The sequence below is a fragment of the Xenopus laevis genome, chromosome 5L, assembly GCF_017654675.1.
Source record: "Xenopus laevis strain J_2021 chromosome 5L, Xenopus_laevis_v10.1, whole genome shotgun sequence".
Taxonomy (NCBI): domain Eukaryota; kingdom Metazoa; phylum Chordata; class Amphibia; order Anura; family Pipidae; genus Xenopus; species Xenopus laevis.
In genome coordinates this window covers 162,716,859-162,737,187 of record NC_054379.1, presented here as the reverse complement: position 1 = coordinate 162,737,187, position 20,329 = coordinate 162,716,859, and the positions used below count along the sequence as shown (strand labels likewise).

At 35.3% G+C, this 20,329-nt stretch overlaps 1 long non-coding RNA gene across 1 annotated transcript in view; it reads left to right on the top strand.

The window, feature by feature from the left end:
* LOC108717242 overlaps positions 1 to 20,329 on the top strand; it is a 38,256-nt gene that overhangs the window by 11,686 nt on the left and 6,241 nt on the right. Inside the window, exon 2 of the long non-coding RNA XR_001935830.2 lies at positions 2,362 to 2,454. This is a non-coding gene — a long non-coding RNA (uncharacterized LOC108717242). The remainder of the gene's footprint in view (positions 1 to 2,361; positions 2,455 to 20,329) is intronic.

The window sequence follows — 20,329 nt, the reverse complement described above, 5'->3', positions numbered from 1 at the left end:
TATAAATCTTTTGTCAAGATGACAATTTTTTATCAGTACATGTTTCAATAAAACACTTAAAATGGCATTGAAACTATTTAAAATATGGAGAATGGAAGTAGATTCGAAAGAAAACATATTTTTTTTAGGCTCGTTTTGGCATGATCTATTGACGCAAACCTGGGTTCCCCAAAACCACGTAAATGGTGGTAAAATAGAAACGTTCAACTCATTTAAAAAAATAATCAGGCTTTGAATTAAAAATCAAACAAATCAAAAACTTCTGTATGTCCTCACATTTTTCACCTCCTGTGTATTTGCAACATATACATTCATTTTGTCAGAGGGAAGACAGCCACTGACTTCCTCTAGAAGAGGCTTTAGGGTAAAGAAGCCTTTATTTTTCTTTCCTTATAAAATAATAAAGACAGCTGATAACTGTAAACAGGATATAATAACTGTAAGTTTGCCCTTTGACTGCCCATTTCTGTGCAGCCCATAGCAGGCCACTCTTGCAGTAAAGGAGTCAACATCAACATACATCAGAGTGCAAAAATTAGGACATTTAGTGGAATGCAGGCACAAGTTTAAATGATTCTGCCAGATATAAAGTTTGCCAGATCATGATAATTGCCATTGACTCTTAAGAGTAGATTTTTACGACTACTATAAACACCTGTGGCGTAGTGCAAGAGATTTGATGGGTTATTGTTACTGTAAACACCTGTGATATGGTGCAAGAGATGAGATGGGTTATGGTTACTCTAAATATTTAGAAAATGCTGCATGAGATGAGATGGGTTATGGTTACTCTAAAGATCTGGGAAAATAGTGCAAGAGATGAGATGGGTTATAGTTACTCAAAAGTTCTGGGGCATGGTGCAAGAGATGAGATGGGTTATAGTTACTCTAAAGTTCTGGGGCATGGTGTAAGAGATGAGATGGGTTATGGTTACTCTAAAGATCTTGGAAAATAGTGCAAGAGATGAGATGGGTTATAGTTACTCTAAAGTTCTGGGGCATGGTGCAAAAGATTAGATGGGTTATGGTTACTCTAAAGATCTGGGGCATGGTGTAAGAGATGAGATGGGTTATGGTTACTCTAAAGATCTGGGAAAATAGTGCAAGAGATGAGATGGGTTATAGTTACTCTAAAGTTCTGGGGCATGGTGCAAGAGATGAGATGGGTTATGGTTACTCTAAAGATCTGGGGCATGGTGTAAGAGATGAGATGGGTAATGGTTACTCTAAAGATCTGGGGCATGGTTTAAGAGATGAGATGGGTTATGGTTACTCCAAAAGACTTGGGACATGGTGCAAGAGATGAGATGGGTTAAGTTACTCTAAAGACCTGGGACATGATTATGGTACCTGGGACCATCATTATGGTTACTCTAAAGATCTGGGGCATAGTGCAATAGATGAGATGAGTTATGGTTACTCTAAAGATCTGCTCCATTGGTGCAAGAGATGAGATGGGTTAAGTTTACTATAAAGACTTGGGACATGGTGCAAGAAATGACATGGGTTATGGTTACTCTAAAGACCTGGGACATGGTGCAAGAGATGAGATGGGTTATGGTCACCCCAAAGATTTGGAAAATGGTGCAAGATATGAGATAGGTTATGGTTACTCTAAAGACCTGGGACAAGGTATAGGAGATGAGATGGGTTACGGTTACTCTAAAGATTTAGGAAAAGGTGCAAGAGATGAGATGGGTTACGGTTAGTCTAAATATCTGGGACATGGTACAACAAATTAGAAGGCTTATGTTTACTCTAAAGATCTGGGGCAAGGTGCAAGAGATGAGATGGGTTATAGTTATTCCAAATATCTGGGACATGGTGCAAGATATGAGATGGGTTCTGGTTACTCAAAAGACCTGGGACATGTTTCAAGGGATGAGTGGTTATTGTGGGTAAAGGAATCTTGAAATGGCCTTGTTATGTAACCTTTTTACCTTTGGTATTTGTGACTTCTTCTCTTGTCAACCATATACACTCATGTCCACAGTTAGCACCAATTCCTGAACCCACCTGCACCTTTCAATCCTCTTCAATATGGCATTTTGTGTTGCCCCTTCAAACTGCAGTATGTTTTCAATGGATTTTTCTTTTCAGAACTAAAGATTTATGGGCTGAGATCCAATACTCAAGACTATCTACTAATTCAGTAGCTAGATATACATTGATAAATATAATAGATATATATGATTGCATAAACAGAGAACTTTAAAACAAACTTTCACTTCGTTCTTAGACTTCTTGTTTTTACATACAATTATTAAACTGGTCTTGTATACTGATAATAATATTGGTGATTATCATCCTTTTCTCTATTAACTACTGACATAACTCAAATTCATTCCTTTTTTGACAAAGACAGAACCGTGTCAGAAATAGAAGAACCATCTCGCAAAGGGCAAAAGGAAGACTACGACTAGGGACCCTGAATTTACTGGAGGAAGGTGAAAGGTAAATCTTGGAAGCACTTTAGCTATAAAAGTGTGATTGAACATTACAGTCTAATTGCAGATTTGGGGTTCTGTTATAAAATGAACTGTGCTGAAGAGATAAGCACTCAAACGCAATGTTATTTTGGGATTCCCTACACTTTATAGAGCACTGGTAAGGCCCCATCTAGAATATGCCGGACAGTTTTGGTCTCCATCACTCAAACAGGACATTATTGTATTAGAGAGGGTACAGAGAAGGGCAACTAAGCTGGTAAAGGGAAAATCTTAGCTATGAGGAAAGACTGGCCAAATTGGGGATGTTCACTCTGGAGAAGAGGCGCTTAAGGTGTGAAATGATAACTATGTATAAATATATAAGGGGATCATATAATTATCTCTCTAATGATTTATTTACCAGTAGGTCTTTCCAGCTGACACAAGGTCACCCATTCCGATTAGAAGAAAAGAGGTTCTGCCTAAATATGAATCAGTGGAACAGGCTGATACATTAGATAGCTTTAAGAAGAGGTTGGATGGCTTTGTAGCAAGTTCAGGGTTATGGAAGATAGCTCATAGTACAAGTTGATCCAGGGACTGGTCCCATTGCCATTTTGGAGTCAGGAAGGAATTTTTTCCCCTCTAAGGCAAATTGGAGTGGCGTCAAATGGGTTTTTTTTTTTGCCTTCCTCTGGATCAACTGGAAGTTAGGCAGGTTAAAATAGAGTTAAAAGGTTGAACTTGATGGTCGTGTGTCTTTTTCAACCTAACTTATTATGTTACTTCCCAAGATCCCTAGAAACATTCTGGAACTTCCCTTTAGTTCTTTAAGAATTTTTTTATCCTTTGATCATTGACTTATTAGTTACATTCATTAGGGTCAACAGATGATGGTATTCCACCCAACTTTCTTTTAACAAACTCCAATTTTGCATCAAATTCTGATCAACTGATCTATAGTATAAGATGTAATTTGAAATTGTTGTCTGATTTTTCCAGTTGACGTTAGACCTCTCTATCCCTTTGGCTACAAATATCATCAAGATCAAGCCATAGAAAAAATTGTATATTCTACATACATTGGCATAATCAGGGGCTTTTGCATTATAATTTCCTTGGGTGAGTTTGATATAAAAAAGGTTAGAGCACCATCAGAGAGCGTAAGAATTTTATGTTCATTAAAAACCATTAATATTGTTAGCATGGATCTCTATAGTTCATTTTATAACCACATTAAAAGTTTTGCCAAGGGAAAGTTTATATAAAAATGAAGTTGTTGATGTATAGAATGTTATTTGTGGGTAAGTGTATGTGCATTTAGCATGAAGATGTTCTAAAACTGAGGTGTCTACAGCACCCAGATTTATTAAGGTTCGAATAGTGAATAAGAGTTTTCAAATTTTATTTGAATCACAAATTTGAATTTAAAAGTACCAACTCGAATGTAAATTCGAATGTGAGGTTTATTATACCTCGACCATGGAAACCTGCCGAATTAATTTACAAGTCAATGGGTGAGGTCCGTTGACCCATTTTGTTAATAGGAGAAAAACTCAAATTGCGTTTCATGCGATTCTAATTCGGTTTTCTGGACGGTAACATTTGTTCAAATTTTAGATGTTCGAGTTTTTTCTTATACCAAAATAACATTCGAGTTTTGAGTACATTCGAGTAAAAAAAAAAAATTCACATAAATTCGAAACTCAACCTTTGATAAATCTGCCCCTCTGTGTCAGAAGGTCCACAAAGATCCAAAAATATGTAGAGATCATTTGGCAACTTTATACCTGAAGCAAACCACAAATAAAATCAAAAATGAAGCAGAAATATGACACAAACTTTTGTTTCGTTCCCACACAAACAAACAAAACCACAACCTGGTTTTAAGGAACAGTATTATACACAGACACATTACCCTTGGTTTTGTGTTAAAAACAAAAACAGCCATAACCATAATAATGCTAAGGAAATCAACACATACAGTTCAAGGGGAATCTGGTTAAAAAACCAATCACTTAAAAAAGAAGCCATCCTTTTTTTTCACTGAGGACCTTAACAACATTTCTCAATGCACTAAGTACATTTTATCCATGCAAAATTACACAAACATTTGAACTTTTTTTCACTTTTTATTATTATTTTTCAACACCAACATTATGCATTTCTCTGTTAATTATACTGGTTAAAATTGCACAGCCGGCGGCTGTCAAATATCAGATACATCATATACATATTTTATACATAATTTGGACAACACAACATTACACACCTTGGAAAAAAAATGTATTTTTTTTTTAATTTTTTTTTGCGTCCTGACTATAGGACTGATGAAGAAGAAGTCTGTTAAAGAGTGATTTCAAAAAATAAAAGCTAAGATAATGGCTTAAACCTCAGATATGTTGGGAGAGGATAAAGGATGGTGGATACAGAAGGTGGTTTCAGTAGCAAATGTTTTATATAAAGCCCTAGGCTCCTACTGGCAATGAGAAGCAAGGCGCCCAACTCTAAGCATAAAATGCAGGGTTTTTATTTTGGTACTGGCTGCTGAAAGGGCCTAAAGTATTACCATATGAAGAATAAAAGCAGCATTCACTCACTCACTTCATTTCTTGGGAGGTGCACGTTTGCCATTTAAGCTTCCCACATGATTTGCTCATATAAGTTATTGGAGGATGTCATATCAGCACCTAGGGATGGCAAAGACCTAACGAGTCTCCTAAAAACATGATTCATTAACAGTTGTGGTCACAGATTCAAGAGAAGTGGAAGCACCATGGATTATAACTGGTCAGCTCCCTCAACTAAGCCAACCCAATCATTCCTGGTCCTATCTGGTATCTGGAACTGAGGATTTATGGTCAAGTCACTGAGGATGTTGGAATAATTCCTTTCAGAGTCCAAGGATTTGCATTGATAAACATGTTCTTGTTAAAGATGAGCCTCTAACTGGTTAAAACCTAACACTGAGGGGCAGATTTATCAAGGGTCGAATTTAGAGTTAAAAACAACCAATAATAATTTTTTCAAAAAAAATCAAATTTTTTTCAATTCGGGTGAATGGGATTGACCCGCAAACTCAAATTGAATTTTCAGGATGCTACCAAACAACTCCAAATTGATAAATCTGCCCCTGAGTATTTTCAGTGATTCAAACAGAATAGCTTTTGGATAATTCAGAGACAGCACCTTTTATTGGTTCATTGTCAAAAATGAACACCCCCAAAGGCCATCGCCATACCCCGTCGACATTCACTTAAACCCAACAGTCTTTAAATAATCTAAAGGCGCTTATTTACATTGGTTCAAACCCATGTCTTTGAAGAGTTTAATGAAATGCGGCCTTAAGACAGCAGTCAATGAACATACCAAAGCCATGCATTTTGCCGCACAACTTTGGAATAATTCAAAGGCACTCAATTTCATTGGTTCATATCCAGTGGTGTTTGAATAATCCAAATGGTCCTGTCCCGTTAAATTAAACAAACAGCATTGTTTGTCTAAACCCAATGGCCTCTGAAAGGTTGTTTAAAATCATTCATGCTCAACTGGCAGCGAAAGAATGAAATCACCATATTTTTACTAAATATGCAACAAAAAATATTTTATGAATTCTTGATAAGTAGATATTTTTTAGGTATGTACCAAAGCACGGATTTGGTTCGGGGTTTGGCCTTTTATAGAAGTGCCTGACCAAACTGAATCTAAATCCTTTTCTTCACACAAACAAGAAAGTCAAAAAATTTTTACTTTCCCCCATGTTTCCCTAATTAAATATGCAAATTAGGGTTTGGATTCGGTTCGGTATTCAGCCAAATATTTTGCAAAGGAATCAGGCAAATCCAAAAATTGTGGATTCAGTGCATGCCTGAAATTTTTGAAGCATCTATAAATGGAATATCCCAGGAGATTTGCCGTGATCCTTCCAAACGTGATAAAATGGCAAATACGTCACATTTTTGTGCACTTGGGTCAGAAGGCACAACTTTTTACAGCTCACAAAAACAAAACCGTAAGAATAACTGCTTTTTTTCTCTGCTTTTGTGGGATGAGAATGGAAAAAGTACAGTAAACTTTTATTTTAGCCAGAGGAAACTATACTGTCCCTTTTGCCCAAAACAAGCAGCGTCGCTTTATCCTACGACTCAAATTGAATTTGTCATTAAACTGCGAAAAATAAATGATATGAATTGCGGTGACTGTAAATATAGTGTATAAAAATGTTACAGTTCTTCGATATAATCAGAAAATACAAAAACATAGTTTCAACAAGTTATTTAATTGCTAACCATTACAGTGCAAGGTTCATTACAGTAAACGTTGTGTATATGTATTACAGTAACACAGATAGCCTATAACTATGTAGAATAGGTCCCTGATGATAAAAATTTATTGTTTTTTTTTTCTGCACCAGTTTAAGAGGAACCCACGCACAATAATGGTTAATTACTTTTTTTTTAATCTACATTTCAAATTAAAACCCAATTTAAAAAAAAAAAAAAAAATTACACTACTGCACATACACACACTTTTTTTTAAGTTGACTCCCTTCTCTATATGGGGCCATTTTAAGGTTTTTAAATCGGCTATATTTGTGATGGGATTCAAAGCATTTTGTCACTCTGATCAATTAAATATTTAGTTGCAATTTATATATATATCCTTTATCTTATTCCTGGTCAAATGAATGAAATGAAAAATGGTTTGTAAACGTAAAAAGAAAAATTAAAGGATTAAAACAGATTTTTTTAATAAATTAATGGATATATTAAAGAGATATACTCAAACAGATACAATATTCTATTTAAGGGGTTTACATCTTTATATAAATATAATATCATACATGGATCTATCACTATTTATTGAATTATATGTATATTGTATTTGTCTTTTTCATCTGAATCTATATATATCGGACATTGACATATCTACTACCAAACAGTAACCAGAGTATTTGAATGTTTACAACACAATTATTTAAACAGCTAGTAAATGTTGTATATGGTAAAGGTTCTTAACATCAAACTTAAAAATCAAACTTACTATGAACATACAGAAGCATATTTATTAAAAAAAAATTCACGGTTTCCTAATTTAAAAAAAACTCATAATTCTTAATGTCTAGCTTATTTATTGAAAACAAATCACATTTTACTATTCATTTTCAGAATCTGCAAAAACTCAAATTTTTTTTTGAAAACTCCAATTTTAAAACAGTTTGAATTTTGGAAATACACCTCCCATTAAAGTTGTACTAAATATATATTGTACTGTATTGATTTTTTTTTTTTTAATTGGAGTTTGAGGGGGTTTTTTCATTCAATAATTCTCGAAAATTGGATTTTGGAAAACTTGAATTTTGAAAATAATTGGAATAACATTTTAATAGAATTTTAATAAATCAGCAGTGAACTTTTTGTGTGAACAGAACTGATGTGGTTTTCTAGTTCTACACTTAAAAAACATAACTCACAATGTTTTAGTTAAGATACTCCCATGTTTTGGCTTCAAGTGGCATGAATAGCCAGTAGAAGTTTCTATGACTTGTCCAAGAAAAAAAACAGACACAATTTCCTACATATTAGACCTTTTATACTGAGTCAATTTATTTTACTTTTCTACATGAACACCAGACTTTCCACCACCTTTGAAACTACTGTTCCAACCTAACATAGGAGATACTATTTTACAAATATTTTCTTATATTCCCCCAATATAATACACTTTGTGGGCTCTGCATTGGCCATTTGTATAAGTTATGTATAGATGTTGCTTAACTAGTACTTGTTGTACAGGTGTGGAAACTGTTATCCACAATGCTTGGCATCTGGAGTTTTCCAGATAAGGGGTCTTCCTGTAATTTGGATCCCTATACTTTAAGGGGCAGATTTATCGAGGGTTGAATTGAAAAATCTAATTTTTAATTTAGAATTTTGAGGTTCTTTTAGTGTAATTCGACTAGGGAATAGTCCAAATTCGAATCAAATTTGAAAAAAATTAGAAAATTCAATTATCGCAATTTATCATGTACGGTCTCTTTAAAAATTCGACTTCGACTATTCACCATCTAAAACTTGCCGAATTGCTGTTTTAGCCTATGGGGGACCTCCTAGAGTTTTTGGGGAAAAACTTTGAATCGAATTAGATCGAATACGACCGAATTCTATTTAAATTATCGAATAAAACCTATTCAACCAAAAATTTTAAAATATAGTTTTTTTAAATAAATTTTGGTTGGTCTTTTTCTATTCAAATTTTGATTTTATGAGAGTTTAAAATAACTCCCGTCAATTCAAAATTCGACCCTTGATAGATCTGCCCATAAGTCTACAAAAAAATCATTAAAACATTAAATGAACCAAATAGGATTGTTTTTCATCCTATAAAGATTAATTATATCTTAGTTGGGATCAAGTACAGGTATGGGATCTGTTATTCAGAATGCTTGGGACCTGGGGGGTTCCAGATAATGGATCTTTCTGTAATTTGGATCTTCACACTCTATGGGGCCCATTTACTTAGCTCGAGTGAAGGAATAGAAGAAAAAATACTTCAAATTTCGAATGGTCGAATACGGCTACTTCGACCATCGAATTTTCAACTTCGACCTTCGACTTCGAATCGAATCGTTCGACTATTCGACCATCGGATAGTCGAAGTACTGTCTCTTTAAAAAATACTTCGACCCCCTAGTTCGCCACCTAAAAACTACCGAGGCCCATGTTAGCCTATGGGGACCTTCCCCATAGGCTTCCTAACAATTTTCTGATCGAAGGAAAATCCTTCGATCGATGGATTAAAATCCTTTGAATCGTTCGATTCGAAGGATTTAATCGATCGATCAAACGATTATTCCTTCGATCATAGGAATAGCGCTAAATCCTTCGACTTCGATATTCGAAGTCGAAGGATTTACATTCGGCAGTCGAATATCGAGGGTTAATTAACCCTCGATATTCGACCCTAAGTCTACTAGAAAATCATTTAAACATTAAATAAACTCAAGGATTAATTATATCTTACTTTGGATCATGTACAAGATATGGTTTTATTATTACAGAGAAAAAAAATTGCATTATTTGGATAAAATCGATTCTATGGAAGATGGCCTTACCATAATTCGAAGCCTTCTGGAAAATGGGGTTCCAAACAAAGGATCCCATACCTGTACAAGGTACTGTTTTATTATTACAGAGAAAATATTTAAAAATATTTGATTAAAATTTAGTTTATGGGAAATGGTCTTCCCATAAGTTAGAGCTTTCTGGATAACGGGTTTCCGAATAAAGATCCCATTCTCGTACATGTATTAAAATATTGAAAAATGTAGCCACAGATATCCTCGAAAAGAAGTAATCATGCCAAAGAGTGGATGGATCTTTGAGTGTATTGAATGAAGTTCAATGTATTGTTAAGCACCAGTGCCATTTTCTTAAATGTCAGGTACGTATGTGACAACTTTACCAAAAAGCCAAAATTCTCTCAAAGACTGAGTTCCGCCTGCTTCCCAAGAGATACAAGTGAATCTAGTCCAATAAAATGCTAGTATTGCAAAAACAAAGCAAAAGCAAAAGCAAAACAAAAAAAATTTGGCCCAGAATTTGTGCATCGGTCACACAGGCATTTGGTTTGGTCACCTTTATGTAGTGTAATTACTCAACATAGTTATCTGTCCCTAATTAATGACTTTAACATAAACTTGGAATTCACTTTTTATATACTAGTAGAAATAAAAATGGCATTGTTACAGAGAGATAGCACCCATTTTACAAATTGTAGACCGTGTTTACTCAAATTATTGGAATATAGTGTCAGACTGGGTGACTTTATCAAACATTCATAACAATTCCTTATGGAATTTGGCCTTCACCAGAGATAATTTTAAAAAAAAACACAACTTTTGAAATACCAAAAATAATTAAAAAAAAAAAAATCAACTTTTGAAATACCTGAATTTGTTTAGCACCTGTGAACCTGATATATGGGTATTTTGTGCTTGCAGAATTCATTGCCTTTATGTTGGGAATAAGATAGGTAGTGAATAAGTGAAAATACAGCATAGTAACAAAAAAAGTCTTGGCAGTTATCAAAAGCATGGCCATAGCAGAATCCAAAATAAGATTTCAATAAATGCACTACACTGGTGTGTTTCTTTGTTTTGATGACATATGTAAATGTTGTGTCAACTACAGACAATTATAAAAACACACACAAAAAAAAAATCTCCATTTAAACCCTGTAATAACTTAAAAGCCGAATCTGAATGACACATAAATATTTGAATATTTTGAAAATAAATATTCGAAGGTCTATTTCAAGCTAGATTTTAACTACAAATATACAGAAAGTATACCATAGTACTCATTAACGTGGCAAATGTAGCTGAAATGCCTATGTTAATACTTAACATGTCAAAATGAACCAAGAAACATACAATAGATTTTTTGTTTCAATAAATCATTGAACATTAAAAAACCTTTTATCAGTAAAAGATATGATGTGAGAACTGAGCCCACAAGAAATAAAATCTAATTTTACATACGCACAAACAAAATTAAAAAAATTAATGCAAAGAGCTCAGATGAAAAGAATAGAGATAATCAGACAAAGATTATGGGGCAGATTTATCAAGGGTCAATTGAAAAACTAAATTTTTAAATTCAAATTTCCAGCTAATTTTAGTGTACTTTGACTAGGGAATAGTCCAAATTCGATTTGAATTTGAAAATTTGAATATCGAAATTTATCATGTACTGTCTTTTTAAAAATTCGACTGACTATTCACCATCTAAAACCTGCTGAATTGCAGTTTTAGCATATGGGGGACCTCCTAGAACATTCGGAGTCCTTTGGTGGACTTCTATCTAAGTTTTTTTTGAAAATCAAATTCAGTCGAATACAATCCAAATTCGATTCGAACAATCAAATACAGCATATTCACTTGAATTTAAAAAATTAATTTTTTTAAATTAATTTCGGTGGGTCTTTTTTTATTCCAATTTTGAGTTAATAAAATCTAATTTTACATACGCACAAACAAAATTAAAAAAATTAATACAAAGAGCTCAGATAAAGGAATAGAGATAATCAGACAAAGATTATGGGGCAGATTTATCAAGGGTCAATTGAAAATCTGAATTTTTAAATTCAAATTTCCAGCTAATTTTAGTGTACTTTGACTAGGGAATAGTCCAAATTCGATTTGAATTTGAAAATTCAAATATCAAAATTTATCATGTACTATCTTTTTAAAAATTCGACTGACTATTCGCCATCTAAAACCTGCTGAATTGCAGTTTTAGCATATGGGGGACCTCCTAGAACCTATTCGGAGTCCTTTGTTGGACTTCTATCTAAGTTTTTTTTTGAAAATCAAATTCAGTCGAATACAATCCAAATTCGATTCGAACAATCAAATACAGCCTATTCACTTGAATTTAAAAAATTAATTTTTTTAAATTAATTTCGGTTGGTCTTTTTTTATTCCGATTTCGAGTTAATTCGATCCTTGATAAAGCTGCCCCTATGTGTCTAATTTTGAAACAATCTTATGTTATAAGAAACATTTATGCAAAATATTTACGAATTATTTTAGAGGGATTTAAAAGCGTTCAGTTGTTTACTTTGTAGAAAAAAATCTAGTTTTCAACCTTTATGGTTTAGTAACCCTAACTTTTTAGATTTGCTTTTATCTAGGCAAAAGATCTATTCTAAAATGGGGTCTTCAATTGTAGACTATTTTATATTTTATTTAGATATGTTCCTTAGGTTTTCTTTTCTTACTCTTAATTATTACTTACTAGTAATACGTAGACAAATTACTAGGTCTTAATGTTAAAATAAACACATGTCCACCAATGTTTATATGCCTTTTTGGCTAAAAAAGAGACTATAATTGAAACATTAGAATACGTAAGAAAAATAGAAAACATTCTCAAACTCATTTAATTAGATCTGTTATGGCATAAATTATTTTATCATAAAATTGTCTAAATAATGATTAATGATAATTAGAGCTAGTTCTGAGATTCTCGGATTGATGTAGAAGCCATTGTGAATTATTGCTAGATTTTTTGTGAATTTTATTTGTAGTATTAATTCTTATTTTTTTCAAAATCTAAATATTGTGCGACTAGTTGTGCTTTCTCCTTAAAATATAAAAAATATTGAAGTTATTCTAAGCTTCAGAGTGACAAAATGCTTGAAAGATTTTGGAAGGTTCACCAACTTAATCACCTTTTCTTCATTATTTAAAGTTAACACAATTTTCCTGCAGTCCCTCATGAACGTAATGTACCTCTTCCTATAGTCAAAATACTTCACAGTAAAAAAAATAGAGATAGAAGAAGCAAATTTGCTCCTCGGAAATAAGGTACTGTAAATGCATTCATGAAATTTACAATTTACCGGTAATTTGTTGAGGAATTAAAAACTGTTGCGATATGAATCTGGCTAAATAACACCGACAGTACATTGGTGCAATAAATGATTAATACTTCTCAGCATCTTTATTTTAATGTTACAGCCCCACGATGATCTCTACATTTTCAAACATCAATAAAAAATTTATCTGAAGTGAAAAAAAATTGTTTTTTTAAAAAATGTACAGTAACAATTATATAATAATATCATAATAAGTATTTTGTCAAATAATGTTTTTGTGCTTGGGTCGTGACAAATAAAAAAAAATCTGTAAGAAGGGAAGACTAAAGTAACATGCACATCCACCCTTCACCATTTCGGGGGGATTTAAAAGATAAAATTTAAATCAGGAAACAATTGGTGAATTATCTTTAACAACATCATCACATTTATTAAATTATTTCATTTGAGACCAAAAAGATTGTGTCATCCAATCTTTTTAGATTTTAAGTGAAGTAAAGTGAATTGAAGGGCCGAAGACAAAACAATTCATTGCTTTGCCAGTTAATCATAGGTCCAATTTTCAAATAAATAGTTCTTACTTTAGCAGAAATTACATTCATTATATTATATATCTAAAATCGTCAGTAGACTTCATTTATAGAGACCGAAGCTATCCTAAACCTTGTAATTATTCTCATGCTGATAACATGAATATTTTCAAAAGGAATCAGTTAATAGTGCTGCTCCAGCAGAATTCTGCACTGAAATCCATTTCTCATAAGAGCAAACAGATTTTTTTATATTCAATTTTGAAATCTGACATAGGGCTAGACATATTGTCAATTTCCCAGCTGCCCCAAGTCATGTGACTTGTGCTGTGATAAACTTCAATCACTCTTTACTGCTGTACTGCAAGTTGGAGTGATATCAATCCCCTCCCTTTTCCCCCCAGCAGCCAAACAAAAGAACAATGGGAAGGTAAACAGATAACAGCTCCCTAACACGAGATAACAGCTGCCTGGTAGATCTAAGAACAACACTCAATAGTAAAAACCCATGTCCCACTGAGACACATTCAGTTACATTGAGAAGGAAAAACAGCAGCCTGCCAGAAAGCATTTCTCTCCTAAAGTGCAGGCACAAGTCACATGACTGGGGGCAGCTGGGAAATTGACAATATGTCGAGCCCCATGTCAGATTTCAAAATTGAATATAAAAAAATCTGTTTGCTCTTTTGAGAAATGGATTTCAGTGCAGAATTCTGCGTTTTGGAAAAAAACATGTTTTCCGATGACAGGATCCCTTTAACTGAAGACACAAGTACTTTTTGTTTTACATTTTTTATGGGACTTCTTTTGGTATAAAAAAATCGATTGTTATTTTCCCATATATTGATTTAATACATTATAAACTTAGGCCTTGTCAGGGCCGTTCCTGCCATGAGGCAAGGTGAGCAGTGAACAGCCAGTTACAAGGGGCGGCAAAAAGCCGCCACCTGTAACTTTAAGAGCCGAATTTCCGTTTTTTAAACCGGAAATTCGGCTCTGCTAGTGCAGAAAGCGCAGTACGTGCTTCTGCGCTAGCGATGCAGCCCCTTTTGACCCGTCCGACGCTAAGTGCGGAGCGGGAGAGGGGGGCGGCATCGGGGTTGCTGCCTCAGGCGGCAGCAGCCCACGGATCACCCCTGGGCCCAGTACACCTATTTATAAACACACACATAGATAAATGACTGGACCAGTGGAGATAAACTTTTCACAATGGGGCATATTTACTAATGTGAGAGTTTCTGTTTGTCTAATTTCACCAAAATTTGTTAGTATGCTTTTGTGAAACAACGGTGCCAAATTTTCTCCTGTCATAAGTCGTACTGTGTCAATTTCTCAGCATGGAAGAGGTGACACAGAAAATGAGATAAAAATGGCTGCTCTAGCCTTTTAAAGGAGAAGGAAACCTAGTCGGCGCAAAAAGCCTCCCCCCCTCCCGTGTGTTGCCCACCCGCCCTCCTCCCCCCTGGCCTACCCGTCCCGCTGGGCAAATAACACTAACTTGTTACTTACCCTTCTGCGCAGGTCCAGTCCACGGAGTTCACAGGCACCATCTTCTTCCACGCGATCTTCTTCCTGCTTTGAGCGGCGTTTTGGCGCATGCGCAGTAGGAGCATTTCGCCGGTACGGATCTACTGCGCATGCGCCAAAAGTCACGAAGTTTACCGATTTCACTTCGTGACTTTTGGCGCATGCGCAGTAGAACGTACCGGCGAAATGCTCCTACCGCGCATGTACCGGTCTTGGAAGAAGATGGCGTCGGTGAACTCCGTAGACTGGACCTGCGCAGAAGGGTAAGTAACAAGTTTGGGGCATTTGCCCAGCGGGACAGGTAGGCCAGGGGGGAGGAGGGAGGGTGGGCAACACACGGGAGGGGGGAGGCTTTTTGCGCCAACTAGGCTTCCTTCTCCTTTAATGGCATGATGGAGCAATTTTTCATGGTGAAAATAAATTTGTGTTTTTAATAAATTGGCAAGTTCACAGGAGAAATTTCACCTGGCAAAAAAGATAAATTTTAGCTAAAGCCAAGTGAATTTTCACAAATGTGAAAAAAAACTTGACAAAACTTCTGATACGTGTCTTTTAGTGGATTGCTGATTGTTATTCTTGGCGAAAATATGACAAAATTCAACATTCTTCTTTAAGGGAATTAAAGTCTGAATTTTAAAAAACTCGAAAATGTTGAGTTTTTTTTACTAGAAAACTTGAATTTTTGTGAAAAAAAACCTTGAATTTTAGTGGAAAAAACCCTTGAATTTTAGTGAAAAAAACCCTTGATTGTTCTGTGATTTATTATACCCCAATGCTACAAAAAGCCGAATCCAAAAATCCGCCATCTCAGACCTGTCGACTCGAGGTCCTGTATAAGTAAATGGGAGAGGCACCTATCTCAAATTGAAGTTATCGGGGTCTTCTCGGATGATTCATCTGAAAGCTTTTTTCGGGTAAAAAATTTAAAAATACCAAGAAATTCGGGGGGAAAAAAGCCTGAAAAATTAAAGTGATTCCAGTTTTAGCGCGTTTTCCGTGATCCAATTAATTTGGGTTATTTTATTAATAAATAAGATGAAATCGAGCATGGGAGTTTGGTCATGGTTTTTTGTAATAAAATATGAGATAAATTTGGATTTTAGTTAATAAACCCCTTAGTAAATATGCCACTTTGTCTGGGGCTAAAATGAATGTTTATCTCTTATCAGAGGTTGTTAGAGATAAAAAAAGGACCTTTTCAGTTTCAAAAATATACACACCTGACGAGGAAGGTATAGAGCATGGCCAACTGAAATGACAATGGTAAAAATGATTCGGCTATATCTTTCGGATAAAAGGCTGCCACCATTTCAGTTCATATTCTGTACAACATGCAGTTTATATAAGGTGAGTGTAATTTTCAATGACATGAATGGACTAACTGCTGATGCAATTAACTGTTGAAAATAAACCCTCTATAAATCGAGTGTCCGTCACAATCCGTAATAAATGAAGCACCATTGTTAATCCTTTATGTCAAATGATTGCTATAAATTAGCCCAGTTTATTTGATAACGTCATATTTAACATGTATGTACATATCTATACAGAGTAACTTGCAGACAGAGGTGTGCTCTTTAAATAGGGAAAATACCTAGATCTGTAATTCTATACATAGTTTCAAAAGCAGCAATTTATACTGGAGGGGGGAACTACTTTTTTTTTCTCCTTTAATATTTCACCTAAAAATGTGGTTTAAGATGAGAAAACGCACCTTTTGAAAGCTGATAATTTTGTTGTTTGTTTAGACAGTACAACTTTTAAAGAAAAATAAATCTCATACACACATACATAAAAATGTCCGATTTCACAGCCTTCGTCTAGCCCAACCACCAGCACAACTATTCTGAGTATCTCGTTATATACTGATATAGCTTTGTTCTTTATTGCAAAGCAAAAAATATATATTTTTGAATATATATATATTTATCTACATATTACATTTGAAAATCTTTACACCAGATATGCACAGAAAATTAAACGAATCGAGGTAGATATAGAACACTTAGAAGCTTGAATGTTGAATTATCCAAATTTGGCTTAAAATACTGTTTTGAAATTTTGCCAAGAATGAGGCAAAATGAAACCAGTTGAGGGTATTTGTACGTAATAAAAACAACTTCAAGTAATAATCTGTATTGTCTTTATTTGTGCGTGTGCAAATCTAACATACCAGTATAGGGGGAGGAACTTAATTCTAAATTTTTAATTCTAAACTTCAATTTCAAAATAGTTTGAATTTTCCTACACCTCCCATGAACTCGCCAGCTTTTAGAGGATGAATATTTTCGCACTTGATAAATCTTGAAAATATTTGCAGCAAAAACCCAAATCGCTGTAAAAAAAGTCGAATTGAGATTTGTCTATGGAGATTCTCATTCATCTCGGTCATTATATAAAGCATTGAGTAGAGTTGAGTCTAAAGCAACTGAACTTTCTGAGTTTTCTTGAAAATGTTTTACCGCTCATCTTGAAAAAGTCACTTGGATGAGTGGTGAAACTTTTTAAAGAAAACCCTAGATTTTTCCCAAGGCCGTTATAGATGGAAAAAAAATCACAGGAGCCCAGTAAAATAAAACCTTATAAGAAGTGGTTAGTGATATCATCAGTAGGGTTGCCACTTTTTCCCCGACGGTAACTCCGGGCGGGGCAAGGACATCACGGGGCAGGGTTGACGTTGTGGGCGACCGATGACGTGGCGGGTCAGCTGGTTTTCCAGTTTTGTCACCTGTCCCTTTTAAATGCATGTAATATAAAAAATATGTACCCAATGTAAAATGTAAGGATATTAGAACTCACCTTAGCCTTGTGTCTTGGGCCATTTAATATCCTCATATCTTACAATAAGGGCACATTATTCCTTATAAAATATTTTTCTCTGTATAATTACCGAAATGAAATTCCATGACTCTAGGATAGAGTAGACAGGGAATCTTGTGACTACCCCATACCATGGAACCATATCCATGAGCCATCAGAGCCATCAAAGTCTGAATGTACTGTTTGTACTGGACTAGTATTCTGAAGATCACCTTTAACAGCAGCCATTTCTAGAATGTTATTCAGTCTTCTCATCATGATTGAGACTTGGCTATCTGGGACAGAAAACTAAGCAAAAATAATGACAATTATATTTGATAATTTGCTTGTGAGGCTGTTGATGTATACAGTTATACTATATATATATATATATATATATACACACACACGGGACTTTCTTAATCATCATTAAGGTGTCCCATTCCTATTAAGTAGACTTATATTGTTGATGGGAGCGGAAAGGTACAACACTCATCCAACATGTTACTGCTGCACCTTCTCACCCTGCTCTGCCTTACGCCATATTTCCTTAATAAAGGTAACTGTCCCCTTCCCTACTAAAGACACCGATGAGTACATTCGTAGTAGTTTATTAATCTTTTCCCATACCTTTTCTCCCCATAAATCAGTGCATAAGCACATAGCAGTGTACATATTTAGTTTTTGTGTTTGTTTTGTCTCACTTTCTTCCAACTTACAGACATTCAACTGATTTGCCCATTCCCCCCCACACACACCAATAAATCATAAAATTACATTTTACTGAAATTTTGTTGAATACAGTAAATATGTATTGTGGGTTTCCTAGCATGTATGATCTGAGCTAAGCCTCAGAATTTCCCTTTGTTGGGACTGAATCTACTGAACCTGCAAGTTTGTGCCTGGAAATCAAAGTGCAGTGTTTTCTGACAGAGAGATGGAGTGATATTGCATAGATTCGGAGAGTGGCTTTGTGTTATATTTTAAAACTACATTGACTGACACAATGACAGTCTGGGTTTGTTTTCTGCTTTAGAGAGTAACAGAAAATGCTGCGTGTCGCCATTAGCGCATATAGTTTCATTGGGGACCAGAAACTGTGTTAGTTTTTTGTAACACTGGTTTCATGGAGGAAAATAATAAATGTGGAAATAGAAAAAGTTCATAGAAGTTGTTTGACACTACATGAAGCTGGCCATTGATAGGCTGATGTTGCACTTGGCTCCTGTTGCCAGTTCTGGCAGCCTACTGGACCAAGTATGGAACCAAAACAATGGTCAGACATTGGATGTCTGGTTAGAACTAAGGTCTTAATATGGCTGACTTGAATATTCTGTTGGACAAGGACAAACATTGGGTCATAGATGTAGTCCTCTTCAGATGGGTCTACACAGGGGTTCAAATGATCAGATCAGCCCAAATTAAGCCTGTTTAGGCAACATGACAACCTCTGCCTTTTGATAAAAGTATGCTGATGTCTTTTAGTGATGTGCGGGATGGCCCGATACCCATGGGTCGGGCCAACCTCTGCACATTATTTGCGGATCCTTACACTGCCAGCTTCCTGCTCCTAGTTTTATAGGCGTGCACATGTCCCATCCCTTTTTTTACATCATTGGTGGGTGGAGCGGGTCTATGGAGGGAGGGGGAGAAGGCGGGTGCTGTGGGTTCGGGTCAAGTTTTTCTTCAACCCGCACATCACTAATGTCTTTCATGTTAGGCTATAGCCAGCTATGGGTGCTGTTACTGCTGTAGCTATGCCTGTATATTTCAATTGTTGTCTCTTTTCATTATGTGGCATCCCATGTATCGGTTCGTCATCATAGCGATATTCCTTTTTTTTAAAGATTGGGTTTCTGATCAGAGCTGTGCATATAGGGAAACAGTAGCTGTAAGCTGAGCAATTGGGAAAGGTTTTTGGGCATGTTTCCTCAACAATGAATGGGCTGTTGTGAATAGGAGTTCAGTGGCACCTTCAGAACCTTTGCCAAGACACACTGTGCAAGAGTGCGATAGTGAGGGGAAATTTACATTCCCTTCTCATCTGCGAATGAGGTACTGCGCATATGCCGATCAATGCTTGGAGGGGAATTTCAGAGGTCCAGTTCCTAGGCCAGCACCAAACTGAAATAAATCTATGTGGTATGTAACTTAATACAGTAACAACAAGATGTCAAAGTACATTTATAACACAGTCAATCATAAAGATCTCAAATAGGAGTACATGTTTATTTTTTTATTCCAGAACCCCCACCACTAATTTCCCCGCACCCAATAAAAGGGGTAGGAATTTGACCCGTTTCGTTTGGCCAAAATTTTGCGCGTCTTTTTTTTTTTAAGCAAAACGCCATACGAGTCTATGGGTGTCATTTCCGCGGCGAAACAAGGCGAAAAAATCTCCCATCTCTAAAAGGGGATCTAAAAAAATTAATTTTGCCTATTGCAAGATATTGAGCTGGATTATCTCTCTGGATTGTAAATAGTTGCACTGGGAAAGTGGAAGACCCTCATTGAATCTCAATTCTTCTGATTCCAAAAGGATGGGACATGGGCTGTGGCAAATGTATTCATTTGAGGACTGGCTTGGTTAGAAATGACAGCCTCGGCTTGAGTAACAGTAAACCAATAAGCACCAAGTGAAAAGGCACCACAAGATTTGGA